This window comes from Danio rerio, chromosome 17 (assembly GCF_052040795.2).
Source record: "Danio rerio strain M-AB ecotype USA chromosome 17, GRCz13ab, whole genome shotgun sequence".
Taxonomy (NCBI): domain Eukaryota; kingdom Metazoa; phylum Chordata; class Actinopteri; order Cypriniformes; family Danionidae; genus Danio; species Danio rerio.
This window is the reverse complement of record NC_141037.1, coordinates 10657251-10670000: the sequence shown is the minus strand read 5'-3', so window position 1 is coordinate 10670000 and position 12750 is coordinate 10657251. Positions and strand designations below refer to the sequence as shown.

Below are 12750 nucleotides of genomic sequence, written 5' to 3'. Positions count from 1 at the left end.
AGTACACACTTTTACCACATTATTTGATGATGACTCAAACACTATTGAGCTTTCATCTGATTCCAGTACAATACGAGACAGCTGATGATAACGCGACATTGCTTTAGTCAAACGTTCAAAAGCTTGACAGGCCTATGTTTAATTAAACAGATGGAGCCGGCATCGAGGAGTTAATATTTTAATGATATTGTTCGGATCTGAACTAAAGCAACACTGAATTTCTGACTTGTCTTTTAGATCTGATTTGTGAAGCTTTTTTTAACTTTGTATTGTATGAAGCACTATAGAAAGAAAGGTGACTTTCTACACCCAACAGCAGTGATATTAGACTTTACATCTTTAAAAAAAACATGCATTGGTCACATTCTACGCCAAAAATGGCAACAATGAAAACAAAAAAAAGAAAGTTACAATTGAATTCAGAATTATTAGCCCCCCTTTGAATGTTTTTTTCTTTATAAATATTACCCAAATGATGATGAACAGAGCAAGGAAATTTTCACAGTATGTCTGATAATATTTTTTTTCTTTTGAAGAAAGTCTTAATTGCTTTATTTCAGCTAGAATAAAAGCAACTTTCAATTTTTAAAAGCCGTTTTAAGGTCAAAATTATTAGCCCATTTAAGCTATTTTTTATTTCGATAATCTACAGAACAAACCATCATTATATAATAACTTGCATAATTACCCTAACCTGCCTAATTAACCTAATTAACCTAGTTAATCGGTTTAATGTCACTTTAAGCTGTATAGAAGTGTCTTAAACATATCTGGTAAAATATTATTTACTGTCATCATGGCAAAGATAAAATAAATCAGTTATTAAAAATTTGCTATTAAAACTATTATGATTAGAAATGTGCTGAAGACATCTTCTCTAAGTCTAACAGAAAAAGGGGGAAAAAATAACCAGGGGACTAATAAATCAGGGGGGCTAATAATTCTCACTTCAACTTTATATAATAAAAAAAATAATTGTTTCTTTATTTTTTATTTAATTAAGTAATTTAGTTTGTCTTGTTTTAATGCATTACATTTTCTAAGGGTGCATTAATGGATAGATTTTAAGTCACAATTTACTCCAAGAATGACAACAGTACATACAAAAAAAGTAATATTATAATGACGAAAAATAAATATTGCAGTATAATATTGTTTATTAATTTTTACTGTTTATTTTTATTTTACTATTATATTATACTCTATTATATCATTTATTGTTGTAATATATAAGTAATAAGTAATTATAAATCCATCAGACTTTTCTTGTAAATAAGACTTTTCTATTACGCTCCTCTGACAAGGTTCAGAAGTTTCATTTTATATGTAATGATAAGGTTATTAGCTAGTAAATCAAACAGCTTTTTTCCACAAATGTCACTTTACACAATTCTTTGGTTTTTAACGAAATAGATTTTCCTTTGCATCAAAGCCAGCTAAACTCACTTCTGCTTTTTATGCAAACCCTCTAAATCCACCTAGTGGTACAAGACAGTGTAATTAGTTTAAAAAAAATCACTAAACATGCTATTAGAAATTATTTTACCAAACATAAAACACATTATAGAAACCAACTGAAATTAAAAATACATCAGTCAAGTAAGTGGCGGTTCATTCCACTGTGATAAACCAGGGAAAAAGCAGAAGAAAAATGAATGAATGAAATCTGTCAAGTGCATTAATCGATAACATTTAAACTGACATTAATCAAATCTTAACAATCTGTTATCATTTCTGATATTTGGGATTTAGATTTAATGTAAGTAGAGGAATGTAAACATTGCAAACATTGTAAACTAAGCTTGGTAGATTTAAATAATGTAGTGTAAAAACATTGTGAAACATAAATATCTGTGCATTGTCCATTAATATAAAAAGCTTATCAGACGTATAGGTATTATGAAGTAATATAAATAATGTACAGTTTTATACATTATTTTTATCTTTTAAAAAATTGCTTAAATTAGCAAATAAGACACGGAGTAGGCCTACTGGGCAAAAAGGGATGCCTCTCAGATAATTCAAGTATCATTCTCACCATACTCAAGGTCTTGGTCTCTTGTTTATCTTCATAGCATCCATGTGGGATAAAAGACCAGAATTCTAACTTCGTCTTTCTTGAAACGGAGTTTCAGTTTAATGTATAGTAAATCGGACTCATTCAAAGTAGGGTCGCTGTGCAAACAAACATTATAAATGCATGTTACACTTTCGACTGCACATTGTGTTTTCTTTTTTCAGAGTTTTGAGGTAAGGGGCGTTTTCATTTGCCATTCACTGATAGTCAGACAGGCTCATCCAGTTCATCAAACTCCGACTTTTAAAATCGAAATCGAAAAAGAAATAAAAGAGTCTCCTCATACAAGCCGGCGTATCGGTGCGTCGTTAAATTGAAACATATGATTTGATTTGTGCCTCCTTATTGGTTCTCAGGAAATAGCAGATTTTTCTGTCATAGGCGTTTAGCGGCTTTTCTCATATAATATATAAATTATTTAAATAAATAAATAATGAAGCAATTTATTAAGAAATTTGATTTAATATTTAGTATGCATTAGAAATGAAAAAATATATACTTTAATAATATTAATGATGATTATTATTATTATTATTATTATTATTATTATTTTGTAGGATTTATTTATTTATTTATTTTTTTAAGAAAAGTCTACTTTTACAATTTAACATTTGTAAACCACAGCAGAAAGTAACCAGCAGGCCCATGTCATATACAGTACAGAAACTTAACAAATAACCTACTATAAATTAAAAGAATTAACGTATGCTTTTTGTTTTCACAAGCTTTGGAGACGTAACATAAATTCCGCTTTTAAATAATAGGTCACCTATAGCTTTCGCCATAAGGCTGTGTTCAAAATGACATCAATGTTTTCAAAGCCCAATGCCAAGACAGCACAATTGTAAACATGAAGGTCGTTAAAACTGAACTGTAAAAATACTTTGAAAGCAAAATACACCTAAGAGTCATGACCTTAATGCTTTTTTTATTTTAATCATTCCAACTTTGAATGTTAAAATGTTCTAAATGAATAAGACATAGGGGGGATAAGTGGGAATAGAACACAGCCAGGAACTATGTTTCTAACTACAGCTCCAGAGGTGTAGCTGCGAGTGCTTCAGTTTGCGACGCAGCTTGCGAATTTAATTTGGGAAACTATGTTTGTAACGATCAAACTTGCAACCTTAGTTGGCTAACGATGGTTTTGGGAAATGCACCCCAGGTCAGTTTGTATATTTGCAGTCACTACTTACTTCTATTTATAAATTATTTTTTTATCTGTTTTTTTATTCTGTCTCGGTAATTCTGTTGCACTGTAGAAGCTATGTCACAAAAACAAGTTCCTCATATGTGTGAACATACCTGGCAATAAAGCTCTTTCTGATGGTGCTGTGTAATGTGCAAATTAAATTATTTATTTGTTAATTATTGTTTATTTATTTATTTAGTCTACCATTTTCTAAGCACCTAATATTGAACAGATCAGTACAGCAACTAATAATATTTATTTGACATATAATAAAGTTGTTTTAATAAAGGTGGTATTGTAAAATAATGCAAACAAACAGTAAAGTTATTGATAACATACAAAAATAAGGGTGTAAATCAAGATCACCGGCTTATGCTTAAATATATATGCCTACACACACATATGCACATTTTGTATGTATTACAATATTATGTATTAAAATATATGCCTATTCCCTGACACATGAGGAATAGCTACATTATGCATTATACTTAAATGCTTCAAGTAAAGTGTTATCAAATACACTCTGGCTACCCATTTCTTTCCTCATGATTTGTGGATGAAATGCAGACAGGTTTGTTGAGACTGATCCTCAGGGGTCCAGTATACATACAAGCCCTCTTTTTTTCACCCACTGTAAAATCCATGTTCTGCTCCGGGACGCAGGCGGCTAATAAAACACACATTGCATTTTTTAGAGATTTGTTTGGCGGAACAGTTGGAAGAAGGCAAACTGCAAATGTTTACCAGGTTCGCTCTCGAAAGCGAGCGGTCGGCGCCCGGTCTTTTGAAGTAAATAAAATTCAGCTGATTTCCATGTTTGCGCACACCCTCTCGACTTGTTTGCGCTCGGACCAACAAGTGCAGTTTTCACCAGATTTGCATTTAAAAGGAGCCCCCGCGTGCAATGTAAAATAAGTGTTGATTCGAAGAAATATCAGCTGTGAAATCGATTGAGCTCCCGAGCGGGCCAAACCGCGGCCAGCCTTGGCCTTTCCAGCCGCACACACACGGGCTACTTCAAAAGCCAATTAGTGCGATTTCACATTCCCCGGCAGCTGAATAATTTCATGTAATTTTCAGCCATGCTGGATGGAGGCCAAGTTTGTTGGAAAGCCTCCTCCGCTGCATTCCTCGCCCCCCGGATTCCTCCTTGTTTTTTTTTTTACCCCTATGTCCTTTTTTTCCGTATGCGTTCGGGATCATTTGGAAATCTTGTCGAAACGTGGCGCTCCTAATTACACGCGTATCAGCACATACAGTGTGTGTGTGTGTGCTCCCATAGGGCTGCGGTCACTCGTGGGCTTTCTCACACACACATACACACTAATTTCATCTTAGCGCAGGGCTGTCAAACATCTCCCCTGTCTGAGCACTTTTAATCGATTAGCTGAATGTCTCTATAATACATCAGCAGCTGGCAGGCAGAGGGGATTGGGCGGTAAGACAGTTTAATTACTGTACCTGTGTACCAGCACAATAGCAGCCGCTACACTGACGCTACAACAGCGGCCATCGCCTTCACCCTGCAGCCTACAAACTCATACATGATAATACAGCACAGTGGCGGATCGCTGCAGGGGGGGAGAACAGTTCTAGTGTCTACAAATGAAGTTGTAAATAAAGACTATAGTGGAATATGTTTTACAAGAAGAGTTCTTTGCTTGCTGTTTAAAGTCCATGTCAACCAGAAGTTGTGGAGTATATCCAAAGTCCCTAACGTCCTCGTTTTAACTTGAACTGCTAGCATTAAGCCATGAAGGACATGTGCGTCACATCAAGTAATGATTGGCAGCAGCACTGAATCAGTGACTGTGCGCAAAGAGCAGTAAAACAACAACATGTCCAACAGATGAATAAACGTCACCATATATCAAAAGAATCGTCCACCCATTGGCTCAATTCCTCATCAGTCAAACTAGAAAGTAAGTCACTTGCTAAAAGAGGCTCATAGATAGCATAGATAACACTCAACTGCTTAGGTTAGATTTTGGTAATTATAACTTTGACTCCTCATTCAGTTTGTAGTCTCATTTTATTTGTAACACTGTAAGCCATGACATCGTCTTATTTTACTACAAATAAGCCCTTTTCGCATGTCAGTGACATAGTAAACAATGTAAACATTAGGTCTCTGGAAAAAACTGTGAGGTAAACAAATGAATAACCACCCATAAATCAACACTATTTTCTTGATGGACTAAATGTGCTCTACATGATGCTGTTCTGAGGACATTAACCTTTCAAAAAAAAAAAAAACGCGATGTACAGCAATGAATGCTGTGTCTTGTGTGTGTGCAATGTGTGTGTGCAATGTGCAATGAATGAGTGTCTTGTGTGTGTCTAGACTCAAAAACCTAAAATGATTGGTTCATAAAAGGGAGACATCCAAAATATGAACTGTTGGTGTGCTTCCAGGAACAGGGTTGGCCTAAAAAACACTAGAAAAATTAGCCTAGAGAACTATCTGTTGTTAAAATGTAGCCAAGAGTGGCATCTGCTGTTCAAAACTAGCTAAGAGTGGCATCTACTGTTAAAACTAGCTAAGAGCACCATCTGGTGTTAAAAACTAGCCTAGAGTGACATTGAATGGTAAAAATTAGCCTAGAGCACCATATGCTGTTAAAACTATCCTGAAGTGGCATTGGCTGGTAAAAAACTAGCCTGTAGCACCATCTGGTGCTAAAAACTAGCCTAGAGTGACATTGAATGGTAAAAATTAGCCTAGAGCACCATCTGCGGTTAAAACTATCCTAAAGTGGCATTGGCTGGTAAAAACTAGCCTGTAGCACCATCTGGTGCTAAAAACTAGCCTAGAGAGTTTTTGGGTGTCAAAAACTAGCCTAGAGCTCCATCAGCTGGTAAAAAACTAGCCTAGACCACCTCTGGTGTTTAAAAACTAGCCTAGAACGCCATTGCCTGGTAAAAACTAGCTTAGAGCACCATTGTCTGGTATAAACTAGTCTAGACCACCATCGGCTGTTAAAAACTAGCATAGAGCGCCATCTACTGTTAAAAATAGCCTAGAGCACTGCCTGCTGTTTAAAACTAGCCTCGATTGCTATCCACTTTTACAAACTAGCCTAGAACACCATCAGCTGGTAAAACTAGCCTACCACCTCTGGTGTTGAAAAGTAGACTAGAGTGACATTGGCTGTGAAAAACTAGCCTACAGCACAATCTGCTATTGAAAACTAGCCTATAGCATCACTGGAGAGTGAAAACTAGCCTAGAGCACCACCTATTGTTAAAAACTAGCCTAGAGCACCATCTGGTGCTAAAAACTACAATAGACCACCATCTCGTGTTAAAAACTAGCCTAGAGCATTAATGGATGGCAAAAACTATCATAGATCAACTCTATAAGAACACCATTGGCTGGTAAAAACTAGCATAGAGCACCTTTGGCTAAAACAGCCTAGAGCACCATCTGGTGTTAAAAAACTAGCATAGAGCACCATCTACTCTTAAAAAAAAACAGCCTAGAGCACTGTCTGCTGTTTAAAACTAGCCTAGATTGCAATCTACTTTTACAAACTAGCCTAGAGCACCATCTGATGTTAAAAACTAGCCTAGATCACCTCTGGTGTTAAAAACTAGCCAAGAGTGACATTGGCTGGTAAAACTATTCTAGAGTGCCGTCTGCTGTTAAAAGCTAGCCTAGAGTGCCATCTGCTGTGATAAACTAGCCTAGAGCGTATTTGGATGGCAAAAACTAGCCTTGAGTGCTATCGGCTGATAAAACACGAGCTGTATCCGAAATCATCTACGGCTCAATAGATACTGCATTCGATTATAAATGTACTACTCGCCCATTAGAAAAGTATGTTGTACACAGCATGAATGTGAGTAGTATGAAAAAACTGGGATGTACGATGTCTCAAATGATATGAATTCAGACATAATACTAGGCTCTCGTACTGTTTTTAGCATACTATATAATATGAAAGTATGCGATTTTGTACGCAGCCCTACCCTAGAGGATGACCTGCTCTTAAAAACTAGCCAAGAGCACCATCTGGTGTTTAAGAAGTAACATAGAACACCATTGGCTGGTAAATACTAGCCTAGAGCACCATCTACTGTTGAAAACTAGCCTAGAATACCATCTGCTGTTAAAAACTAGCCCAGATTGCCATCTACTTTTAAAAACTAGCTTAGAGTGCCATCTACTGTTAAAAACTAGCCTAGATTGCTGTCTGCTGTTAAAAACTTGCCTAAAGCACCATCTGCCATTAAAAACTAGCCTAGAGCACCATTGGCTGGTAAAAACTTGCCTAGAGCACCACCTGCTTTTAAAAACTATCCTAGACCACCATTTGGTTTTTAAAAACTAGTCTAGAATGCTATTGACTGGTAAAAAGTAACATAGAGCACCATTGGCTGATAAAAACTAGCCTAGAGCGCCATTGGCTGGTAAAAGAAAAAAGCCTAGAACTTTATCAACTGTTAAAAACTAGTCTAGAGCGCCCCACTATTTTTAAAAACTAGCCTAGAGCACCGTCTTTTGTTTAAAACTATCTTAGATTGCGATCTACTTTTAAAAACTAGCCTTGAGTGTCATCTACTGTTCAAAAAACTAGCCTAGGTTGCCGTGTGCTGTTAAAATCTAGCCCAGAGCACCATCTGACATTAAAATAACTAGCCTAAAGCATAATATGTTGTAAAAAAATTCTAGCCTAGAGCACCACCTGCTGTTAAAAGTCAAGCTCAGAGTCGATTCAACAGAGTCGCGATGCTTTTTGAAACTCGTAGAATTGAAGTCTCAAATACTTTTTCGAAACATAGGCTCATTCTGAAAACTTAGCCCTATATACGTTTCAGGAAATCGCAAATTATGTATGACGCCGTTCCTTTTCTCACTTAGCAGTTGACCGCTCATTTTCGTATGGATATCCGTATTTCCGCTCTTAAAAGTTTGCCTGATAGCTTGACATGAACGTTGGCGCACTTGAGACGCAGAGCGGAGTTGACCACGACAACAGGGTTCGAGTCCGGTGAAGAACGGTTCCAGAAGGCAGGTAAGACAAAAACAAAATCTAAAAAATGAAAAAAGTAAATAACTGTAAGAATGTGGTAAAATCTGAAAATGTGGTAAAAAATCGTGCAGCTTCTTTTTTCTTAATTGCTTTTTAATACACTGCAGTTGGGTTTAGGGAAAGGGGTGGGCGGGTCAATAGGCGCTGTTTAAAACACTATTGGTTGAATTTAGGGAAGGGGGAGGGTGAAGGAATCGGTCAATTGGTCAGTCAGTCGACAGCGGCCTCTTATGGATTTACGTGAGAACAGCAGGCATGAATAACACTCGCAAAAGAAATTTAAAAACTGAAAAAGCATACACAGCGGCCTCTGGCGATCGCGAAAACAAATACTGAAGAAAAAAAAAGTAGCTCCAGGGACCTATTTTGCTCTCTCCAGAAATGTATATAGGGGTACATAATCAGAATGAGCATGGGTTGCTTATATAGTATAGCACCCATATTGATCTTACTATTGGAAACAGTTTATCTTGTCATTCATTAAACAGCATTAAAGCATCGTCTCTTCTGTTCCCATCTGAACTCCTTGCTGACAGATGTATCCGCGGTTTTGGCTCAGCTGCCCTTTGGAAACCAAGCCAGAAACATCTTGAACAGTTAAACAGCAAAATCCATAAGAACCGAATTTTAATGTGCACCCAGCTTCTCCTCGTCTCGAAAACCCCCAGTTCTATAAATACATCCTCAAGTCAGGTTTGTTGTGTTTTTTTGTATTTTTTTCACCCTCCGTGTCTTTGAAGCATAAATAATGACTAACTAAAAGGGCTGAATCATTGGGGATGAGCGCCAGTGATTGATACGTGTGGAGGCCATGAGCTGACTGCGCACACGCCAGAGAGAGAGAGAAACGACAGTCCATTTTAGAAAGTGTCTACCGAATTGATTTAACAAGTTTAATGTGTGCATCAATGTGGGCCTATTACTGGTTGTAAGCCTCAGTGATGCTATTTGTTCGACTGGCAAAAATACTGCTCTTTAGAATGAGTGTATTAGGTCTAAAATTGCAGAGAAAACCCCATTACAACTTTATTGCTGGTAAATTGGAACCAAACGTTGTCTGTATTTCAATTATTGTGAGTTACCCGGGAAATAAATCGATTTTGTATAGGCTCAATCACATAGACAGTGATGAGAAATGCTTTATTACACTCTGGCAACCCAAGGCTAGTCTTTTGTTTTCCACCCCTTAGCAATTTTCAAGAAATTGTCAATTAAGGACTTTCTCGGCCCCTTTTGAGCTTCTAGGAACGGCTCCGTCCAGCGAGCTGAAATCACAGACTGTGTGTTTGGATTGTGGGCTGTGATTCTCTGTGCTTGTTTGGGTTTTAAATGCTAATGTCGGCCCTCCTTACAGCCCTGTGCCACAACACAACGCCCACTTCCACATGCTGGGCAATCATTACCTGATTCTGCTATACCGTCATCCCAGCCTTTAAACCAACACAAGAGGCAGGAAAGAAATTCCTGTGCAATCCCACAATGCACTGGGAAAACAGTTAAGTTCAGAAATAACATACATTTCAGAATGTTATAAACAATTAGAGATACACCGATTGGCTGAACTACTGAAACATGTTTAATTTGTTAAATAACAGGCTTTTTTGGTGATGGCAGCTTAAACACGCTTCTCATATTACATAAACCACAAAGATATTGTGATCTTAAATAGATCTTATCAAATAGTCATACTATTACAAAATAAGTTTCCTAAAAGTAAAAACATAAAAACTTAATTAAATAAAATAAATAAATTAAATTAAATTAAATTAAATTAAATTAAATTAAATTAAATTAAATTAAATTAAATTAAATTAAATTAAATTAAATTAAATTAAATTAAATTAAATTAAATTAAATTAAATTAGATTAAATTAAATTAAATAATATATAACCGCAAAGATATTGTGATTTTGAATTGATCTGATAAAATAATTATTTACAATTACAAATTAATTTTTTTAAGTAAAAATTTTATTAAATTAAATTCTAAATTTTATTAAATTAAAGTTAAGTTAGTTAAGTTAAATAAAATAATTATAAATTAATTTAAATTAAATAATTTACAATCACATAGGACTTTTTGTATAAATAGATAAACAGACAGACAGACAGACCGACCAACACAATCTCACGGCAATTCATAACTTTTTCATTTAGTGGCTAATTCGTATGAATTCGTACAATCTTATTTGTACAATTTAGTACGATTTGCTCATCCCCCAATGATTTTAAAATCGTACCATTTCGTACGACTGAACTCGTACGAATTCGTACGAATTAGCCACTAAACTGGCAAAACGTAAAATAATGACCTTACTGTATATCATATACTGTTGCGTACTGTACAATACCAAAACATTTCAAAATGTTTTATAAGAGCAAAATGTCAGCTTTCTAAGAAGTAATAAACATCAAATGTTTTCATTAGCGGCGGCGTTCTCCGAAACAAGTGTGAATGAAGCAGTCAGACGAAAGGAAGTGGTTTATATTACACAAACCCTGCAGACACAACCACAACCGCACATTCATGCAATGCAAATTCCCATCAACAAACACAGAGGGAGAAAGAAAAAACTCACTCACTACGGCAGAGTTTAATTAAAGGATCTGCATAATTTGAATCCTTTAAAAGGAGCGCGAGAGACAGACAGAACGGGACAGAAAGACGAGATCAGTGCTGCCTTGAAGTTGATATCATTTAATGACATCAGCTCTTTTACGCCACTGTCTGCAAGCTGCCACAACACATGGGCGACGCGGGGAAGCGCTGATCCTCGCTCTCATCCTCACAATTAACGCTACTGCGCTCTTCGCAAAGATGCGTCTCGTCGGGAGGACGTCCAAACAAAACAGAAAAGACAGAATAGAGAGGCATTATTAATCAGCTGAACATGCTCCTCTGACCTGCTCAAAACAATGGGGATCCGGGAGGAGGATTTACACACTGTTTCCTCCAGCTGTAATTGGCTTGGCAGCTTAAGAGCTGATAGTGAGCGAAATGACTGGACGTGTAATACTGCTGACACAAGGCTAACACAACAACACACAACCGCTGTCCTCTAAAACTAGCAGCTGAAATACATGCAGATCATCACAAGACAACAAGTTCACATCAAGGCATCTCATTTTATTCAAGGTCTCATAAGAATTTGATTTCTGGACAAATTATCATAAGGTAACCCAGGAAAAACAGATAGAAAACAATACAATGAATTTTTAATTGAAAAAAAAATTTTAAAAATTTAAAAAACTACAGTAAAAACTAAATAGAAACAGTCAGGTTTGACAGAATGAAAAATAGGTGGAAACAATGAATTGAAATTTGAAAACAAAACAAAACAAAAAACACGAAATGAAACGAAACAAAACAAAGCGAAACAAAACGAAACAAAAACAAAAAACAAGGAATTAATTGAAACAAAACAAAATTAAGTGAAAAAAATTAAATAAAACGAAACAAAACAAAGAGAAAAAACATTAAATGAAACTAAACGAAACAAAACAAAACAAAACAAAAAACACGAAATGAATTTAAACAAAACAAAGTGAAACAAAAAAAGAAGCAAAACACAAAATAAAATGAAACAAAACAAAACAAGCAAATGACTGGACAAATACTGCTGACAACACTAACCAAACAACACACCCATCTGGACATGCCCCATCAGATATCAGCCCACAAAGCAGATGGCTCAACCCCAATTGTTTATGGAAGAAAAAAAAAAAAAAAAAATTATATATATATATATATATATATATATATATATATATATATATATATATATATATATATATATATATATATATATATATATATATATATACATTCTAGACAGAATCATAACATTGCCAAGAGCTGTATTCAAACTTTTTAACTCATCTTCTACTGTGTTTAAATATCTTAAAAGAATGCATTCTGGAAAAAAAGTGTGCTAGCGAAACAATCACACTAGCTGTCCCATTTAACACACTGCCAAAAAACAATGAATTTCATGATCAATTAATGCAAAATTGTCTTCTCCTTAAATTTCAGTTAAGCATCAGAATTATATTTCTGAACAAACCCCTTATCTGCTATTGGTCCACAGATAGATGATCCCGCATCAAACAAGGACCGTTGATATGATCTGATCTCTAAAAGATGTTTATTTCTGGGGAAAAAAAGTCCACTATTGAACCAATCCCTCTAGTTATCCTGCGATTCAGCACTCAAAACAAACACACAACTGTGCCTGACTTTATTAAACTCATGCAGTGCCACAAAAAAGTTTCTTCAAATCTATAATTCATTACCAGGCAAGAGGAAAGTCAGGAATTCAGGTCAATTGTGTTAATTTTCACTGGCTTTTCACACATTTTATCTGATGCAGAAAATGTACACAGTCAAAAATCTGTAAAATTTACGGTAATAAACTGGCAGCTGTGGTTGCCAGAACTATTCC

At 35.6% G+C, this 12750-nt stretch overlaps 1 protein-coding gene and 1 long non-coding RNA gene across 11 annotated transcripts in view; both read right to left on the bottom strand.

The window, feature by feature from the left end:
• The window catches only part of npas3 (neuronal PAS domain protein 3), a 609585-nt gene that overhangs the window by 360116 nt on the left and 236719 nt on the right, over positions 1–12750 (bottom strand). The gene's annotated exons all lie outside the window — the stretch shown is intronic.
• On the bottom strand, positions 5195–9986 carry LOC147839930 (uncharacterized). Its single transcript, XR_015513016.1, has 3 exons — positions 7604–9986; positions 7104–7511; positions 5195–7052 (listed from the first exon to the last, which is right to left on the bottom strand). It is a non-coding gene; the product is annotated as an uncharacterized LOC147839930 (long non-coding RNA).